Here is a 6,736-nt window from a genome sequence, read left to right as displayed (position 1 = left end):
TAACCTAACTCAAGTTGCCCCTTAACCTAACCCACGTTGTCCCTTAACCTAACCCACGTTGTCCCTTAACCTAACCCACGTTGTCCCTTAACCTAACCCACGTTGTCCCTTAACCTAACCCACGTTGTCCCTTAACCTAACCCACGTTGTCCCTTAACCTAACCCACGTTGTCCCTTAACCTAACCCACGTTGTCCCTTAACCTAACCCACGTTGTCCCTTAACCTAACCCACGTTGTCCCTTAACCTAACCCACGTTGTCCCTTAACCTAACCCACGTTGTCCCTTAACCTAACCCACGTTGTCCCTTAACCTAACCCACATTGTCCCTTAACCTAACCCACATTGTCCCTTAACCTAACCCACGTTGTCCCTTAACCTAACCCACGTTGTCCCTTAACCTAACCCACGTTGTCCCTTAACCTAACCCACGTTGTCCCTTAACCTAACCCACGTTGTCCCTTAACCTAACCCACGTTGTCCCTTAACCTAACCCACGTTGTCCCTTAACCTAACCCACGTTGTCCCTTAACCTAACCCACGTTGTCCCTTAACCTAACCCACGTTGTCCCTTAACCTAACCCACGTTGTCCCTTAACCTAACCCACGTTGTCCCTTTGCCTAACATAGTTCACTGCTCGGAATCTCTGGTGTCGTTGTTATCCTCATGTAGATGTCTTGCGAGTGTTGCTTACTTTCCACATATTCCCGCTATCCACTGTCAATTGTACTGCAATAGGACTATATCGGCCCCCCCCCCTCCCTCTGTCCCTCTCTTTGTGTCTCTGTCCTCTCAAGCTGGTCGGTCTGGCGTTTGAGTGTTAAATGAGCCTCGCAGCTGTTCAGTTGCATTCAGATGTCGACGCCCTCAGTGTACGTCGTGGTATGGTCTGTGTCCATTGTCCGCTGATGTCGTACGCGTAACCCACACGCTGTACCGATCATCGGTCGTTACGTACAGAGTGAAGTAGTGTGATACGTGTGACCGTACGCTGGCTGTGCCCAACGGTGTCGAATCTCAATTTCCATATGTTGTGCTCGATGCTACTTGTCTCGTCTCCCAATAACAGCTAGGTTGCACTGTGGTACGCCGTAGAGGCGTGTGGGAGGAACGTACGAACGCATTGTATGTCACCCTGGGTCGCTGGGTGTGGTGGTGCGGTGAGTCAGGTCAGGTCAGGTCAGGTCAGGTCAGCGTGAGCCGTCTGATGTAGTGACGCGTGTATTCCGACTTTGTCGTATTGCCTCACACAAAGTGCTACCCTGGTGGACCGCGTTCCATATCTGGGACATGCCGCAGATGCCGGTTGACAGTGGATCGCGGAAGGGACATCGCATACGTGCGCGGGCCACCTTCCACGTGTTCTCTTCTGCACATGTCGCAGTGTGTATGTGGTCTGATGTAGCGTGTCGTGACACATGACATCCTGGCATGCAAGAATTGTTGAATTCGCAAATGTAGGTGGACATCTACGTTTACTGCCCAAGATACGCAAATGAACTGGAAATCCGTTGTTGAGCGGTTGTTCACGCTGGAGGTGAATCTGTAATGGCGACGATCGGTACAGCTATTAACCGGTTGTTTCAGCGGTACCCGCCACATCCACACACGTGACTAGGCCCATGTGGGTATGAAGCGATACGCGGCGGTGGCTTGGTGGGACTGTTCCCGGCCGGTGAAGGGGGGCCGCCCGGCGTGTTGGCCGCGCGCTGCGTGGGCGCACGCGCAACAGCCGGCTGGTGGGGGGCGCCGAGTGGCAGGAGCGCCAGCAGACGGGCCCGGCAGGCGGCGCAGCTACGCTGCGGCGCACCCTGCACGCGGCGCCTGGCGGCCAAAGTTGGTTCAGCCGAGCCCGGTGCGAAGCGCGGTGGACATCTGCAGTGTGCTGGTCTGATTGAGGACTGTGTGCGTTGAGGATGCGCCGCCGCCTGGCACTCGGCGCCGCGACGCCGTCTGCTGCTCGGTCGCCCCAGCGGTTCTCGCAGGTGGTTTGTATCGCAGTTGTGCGGACGTGTTGGCGCGTGCGCTGTGCTGGGAGAGTTCGCTTCTGCACCCAAGTGGGGCTTTGCCCTTGTGTGGCGCTGGCGTTGGAGCTGCCGGTCACCATAGGTGGCGCGTGTTGTCTCCCGCCGGCAATGCCACGACAGCACGCTCCCGGGCCTCTGTCGGCAGCGGCAAGCTCAGTTGGGAGCAAGGGTGTTTGCACTAAAACCGTCTACTCGCCTAACTCCGGGTGATTGCGCCTCTCTCGAAACCGACCAAGTACCTAGGACGGCGCTGCGCGCCGCCGGGACCTGAGAGGGTTTCGAGGTGTATCGTGCAGGGGAGCTCGGCCTCCTCCTGTTTGCAGAATAATTGAGCGGACGCTTGCGTGTTCGCGCGGGCCCCCGGGACACACTCCCGGGCGGCCGGCTGCTCAGCTCTAGTTGACGCAGCTCCCTGGTTGATCCTGCCAGTAGTCATATGCTTGTCTCAAAGATTAAGCCATGCATGTCTCAGTACAAGCCGCATTAAGGTGAAACCGCGAATGGCTCATTAAATCAGTTATGGTTCCTTAGATCGTACCCACGTTACTTGGATAACTGTGGTAATTCTAGAGCTAATACATGCAAACAGAGTCCCGACCAGAGATGGAAGGGACGCTTTTATTAGATCAAAACCAATCGGATTGGCTTGTCTGGTCCGTTTGCCTTGGTGACTCTGAATAACTTTGGGCTGATCGCACGGTCCTCGTACCGGCGACGCATCTTTCAAATGTCTGCCTTATCAACTGTCGATGGTAGGTTCTGCGCCTACCATGGTTGTAACGGGTAACGGGGAATCAGGGTTCGATTCCGGAGAGGGAGCCTGAGAAACGGCTACCACATCCAAGGAAGGCAGCAGGCGCGCAAATTACCCACTCCCGGCACGGGGAGGTAGTGACGAAAAATAACGATACGGGACTCATCCGAGGCCCCGTAATCGGAATGAGTACACTTTAAATCCTTTAACGAGTATCTATTGGAGGGCAAGTCTGGTGCCAGCAGCCGCGGTAATTCCAGCTCCAATAGCGTATATTAAAGTTGTTGCGGTTAAAAAGCTCGTAGTTGGATTTGTGTCCCACGCTGTTGGTTCACCGCCCGTCGGTGTTTAACTGGCATGTATCGTGGGACGTCCTGCCGGTGGGGCGAGCCGAAGGGGTGCTTTCGCGTCCCGAGGCGGACCCCGTTTAAATCCTACCAGGGTGCTCTTTGTTGAGTGTCTCGGTGGGCCGGCACGTTTACTTTGAACAAATTAGAGTGCTTAAAGCAGGCAAGCCCGCCTGAATACTGTGTGCATGGAATAATGGAATAGGACCTCGGTTCTATTTTGTTGGTTTTCGGAACCCGAGGTAATGATTAATAGGGACAGGCGGGGGCATTCGTATTGCGACGTTAGAGGTGAAATTCTTGGATCGTCGCAAGACGAACAGAAGCGAAAGCATTTGCCAAGTATGTTTTCATTAATCAAGAACGAAAGTTAGAGGTTCGAAGGCGATCAGATACCGCCCTAGTTCTAACCATAAACGATGCCAGCCAGCGATCCGCCGCAGTTCCTCCGATGACTCGGCGGGCAGCCTCCGGGAAACCAAAGCTTTTGGGTTCCGGGGGAAGTATGGTTGCAAAGCTGAAACTTAAAGGAATTGACGGAAGGGCACCACCAGGAGTGGAGCCTGCGGCTTAATTTGACTCAACACGGGAAACCTCACCAGGCCCGGACACCGGAAGGATTGACAGATTGATAGCTCTTTCTTGATTCGGTGGGTGGTGGTGCATGGCCGTTCTTAGTTGGTGGAGCGATTTGTCTGGTTAATTCCGATAACGAACGAGACTCTAGCCTGCTAACTAGTCGCGTGACATCCTTCGTGCTGTCAGCGATTACTTTTCTTCTTAGAGGGACAGGCGGCTTCTAGCCGCACGAGATTGAGCAATAACAGGTCTGTGATGCCCTTAGATGTTCTGGGCCGCACGCGCGCTACACTGAAGGAATCAGCGTGTCTTCCTAGGCCGAAAGGTCGGGGTAACCCGCTGAACCTCCTTCGTGCTAGGGATTGGGGCTTGCAATTGTTCCCCATGAACGAGGAATTCCCAGTAAGCGCGAGTCATAAGCTCGCGTTGATTACGTCCCTGCCCTTTGTACACACCGCCCGTCGCTACTACCGATTGAATGATTTAGTGAGGTCTTCGGACTGGTACGCGGCATCGACTCTGTCGTTGCCGATGCTACCGGAAAGATGACCAAACTTGATCATTTAGAGGAAGTAAAAGTCGTAACAAGGTTTCCGTAGGTGAACCTGCGGAAGGATCATTACCGACTAGACTGCATGTCTTTCGATGTGCGTGTCGTGTCGCGCAACACGCTACCTGTACGGCAGTGGCCGTGCGCCGCGTGCGGAACCACGCGTGCCTCTCAAAACTAGCGGAAGTGTTGTTGTTGTGTGGTACGAGCGCTGAAGCTCTGGAGCGGCTGGCCTGCGGTACCTGGCGCCTGGCGCCGGTTTTGAATGACGTTCGCCCGAGTGCCTGTCCGCTCCGGTGTGGAGCCGTACGACGCCCATCGGCTGTGAGGCCGTTGGACACAAAAAAATAGTGGAACAGGGGCCGTCAGACGCCTCAGTCCCGCAAATGCTACTGTCTTGAAAGAGACAGTGGGAGACTGAAAAGGAAAAGATCACCCAGGACGGTGGATCACTCGGCTCGTGGGTCGATGAAGAACGCAGCAAATTGCGCGTCGACATGTGAACTGCAGGACACATGAACATCGACGTTTCGAACGCACATTGCGGTCCATGGATTCCGTTCCCGGGCCACGTCTGGCTGAGGGTCGGCTACGTATACTGAAGCGCGCGGCGTTTGTCCCGCTTCGGAGACGTGGGAGTGTCGTGGTCGCCTGTGTGGCCGGCCGCGTCTCCTTAAACGTGCGATGCGCGCCCGTCGCCTGGCGGTTCGCATACCGGTACTTTCTCGGTAGCGTGCACAGCCGGCTGGCGGTGTGGCGTGCGACACCTCGTACAACGACCTCAGAGCAGGCGAGACTACCCGCTGAATTTAAGCATATTACTAAGCGGAGGAAAAGAAACTAACAAGGATTCCCCCAGTAGCGGCGAGCGAACAGGGAAGAGTCCAGCACCGAACCCCGCAGGCTGCCGCCTGTCGTGGCATGTGGTGTTTGGGAGGGTCCACTACCCCGACGCCTCGCGCCGAGCCCAAGTCCAACTTGAATGAGGCCACGGCCCGTAGAGGGTGCCAGGCCCGTAGCGGCCGGTGCGAGCGTCGGCGGGACCTCTCCTTCGAGTCGGGTTGCTTGAGAGTGCAGCTCCAAGTGGGTGGTAAACTCCATCTGAGACTAAATATGACCACGAGACCGATAGCGAACAAGTACCGTGAGGGAAAGTTGAAAAGAACTTTGAAGAGAGAGTTCAAAAGTACGTGAAACCATTCTGGGGTAAACGTGAGAAGTCCGAAAGGTCGAACGGGTGAGATTCACGCCCATCCGGCCACTGGCCCCCGCCCTCGGCAGATGGGGCCGGCCGCCCGCGCGGAGCAATCCGCGGCGGGGTCGTGTCCGGTTGCCTTTCCACTCGCCGCGGGGTGGGGCCGTTCCGGTGTGCGGTGGGCCGCACTTCTCCCCTAGTAGGACGTCGCGACCCGCTGGGTGCCGGCCTACGGCCCGGGTGCGCAGCCTGTCCTTCCGCGGGCCTCGGTTCGCGTCTGTTGGGCAGAGCCCCGGTGTCCTGGCTGGCTGCTCGGCGGTATATCTGGAGGAGTCGATTCGCCCCTTTGGGCGCTCGGGCTCCCGGCAAGCGCGCGCGGTTCTTCCCGGATGACGGACCTACCTGGCCCGGCCCCGGACCCGCGCCGCTGTTGGCTCGGGATGCTCTCGGGCGGAATAATCGCTCCCGTCAGCGGCGCTTCAGCTTTGGACAATTTCACGACCCGTCTTGAAACACGGACCAAGGAGTCTAACATGTGCGCGAGTCATTGGGCTGTACGAAACCTAAAGGCGTAATGAAAGTGAAGGTCTCGCCTTGCGCGGGCCGAGGGAGGATGGGGCTTCCCCGCCCTTCACGGGGCGGCGGCCTCCGCACTCCCGGGGCGTCTCGTCCTCATTGCGAGGTGAGGCGCACCTAGAGCGTACACGTTGGGACCCGAAAGATGGTGAACTATGCCTGGCCAGGACGAAGTCAGGGGAAACCCTGATGGAGGTCCGTAGCGATTCTGACGTGCAAATCGATCGTCGGAGCTGGGTATAGGGGCGAAAGACTAATCGAACCATCTAGTAGCTGGTTCCCTCCGAAGTTTCCCTCAGGATAGCTGGTGCTCGTACGAGTCTCATCCGGTAAAGCGAATGATTAGAGGCCTTGGGGCCGAAACGACCTCAACCTATTCTCAAACTTTAAATGGGTGAGATCTCCGGCTTGCTTGATATGCTGAAGCCGCGAGCAAACGACTCGGATCGGAGTGCCAAGTGGGCCACTTTTGGTAAGCAGAACTGGCGCTGTGGGATGAACCAAACGCCGAGTTAAGGCGCCCGAATCGACGCTCATGGGAAACCATGAAAGGCGTTGGTTGCTTAAGACAGCAGGACGGTGGCCATGGAAGTCGGAATCCGCTAAGGAGTGTGTAACAACTCACCTGCCGAAGCAACTAGCCCTGAAAATGGATGGCGCTGAAGCGTCGTGCCTATACTCGGCCGTCAGTCTGGCAGTCATGGCCGG

The 6,736-nt window shown here is 56.6% G+C and overlaps 3 non-coding genes across 3 annotated transcripts in view; all 3 read left to right on the top strand.

Moving 5' to 3' along the window:
- Positions 1-2,436: 2,436 nt before the first annotated feature.
- LOC126327816 (small subunit ribosomal RNA) lies at positions 2,437-4,329 on the top strand. The gene has a single exon (XR_007561497.1). It is a non-coding gene; the product is annotated as a small subunit ribosomal RNA (ribosomal RNA).
- Positions 4,330-4,690: 361 nt separating this feature from the next.
- Positions 4,691-4,845, top strand: LOC126327746 (5.8S ribosomal RNA). Its single transcript, XR_007561433.1, has one exon. It is a non-coding gene; the product is annotated as a 5.8S ribosomal RNA (ribosomal RNA).
- A 188-nt stretch (positions 4,846-5,033) lies between these two features.
- LOC126327742 (large subunit ribosomal RNA) overlaps positions 5,034-6,736 on the top strand; it is a 4,222-nt gene continuing 2,519 nt past the window's right edge. The window contains exon 1 of the ribosomal RNA XR_007561429.1: positions 5,034-6,736. This exon is cut by the window's right edge and continues 2,519 nt beyond it. This is a non-coding gene — a ribosomal RNA (large subunit ribosomal RNA).

Source organism: Schistocerca gregaria, unplaced genomic scaffold, assembly GCF_023897955.1.
Source record: "Schistocerca gregaria isolate iqSchGreg1 unplaced genomic scaffold, iqSchGreg1.2 ptg001059l, whole genome shotgun sequence".
In the NCBI taxonomy this organism is placed as follows: domain Eukaryota; kingdom Metazoa; phylum Arthropoda; class Insecta; order Orthoptera; family Acrididae; genus Schistocerca; species Schistocerca gregaria.
This window is presented reverse-complemented; position numbering and strand designations above follow the sequence as displayed.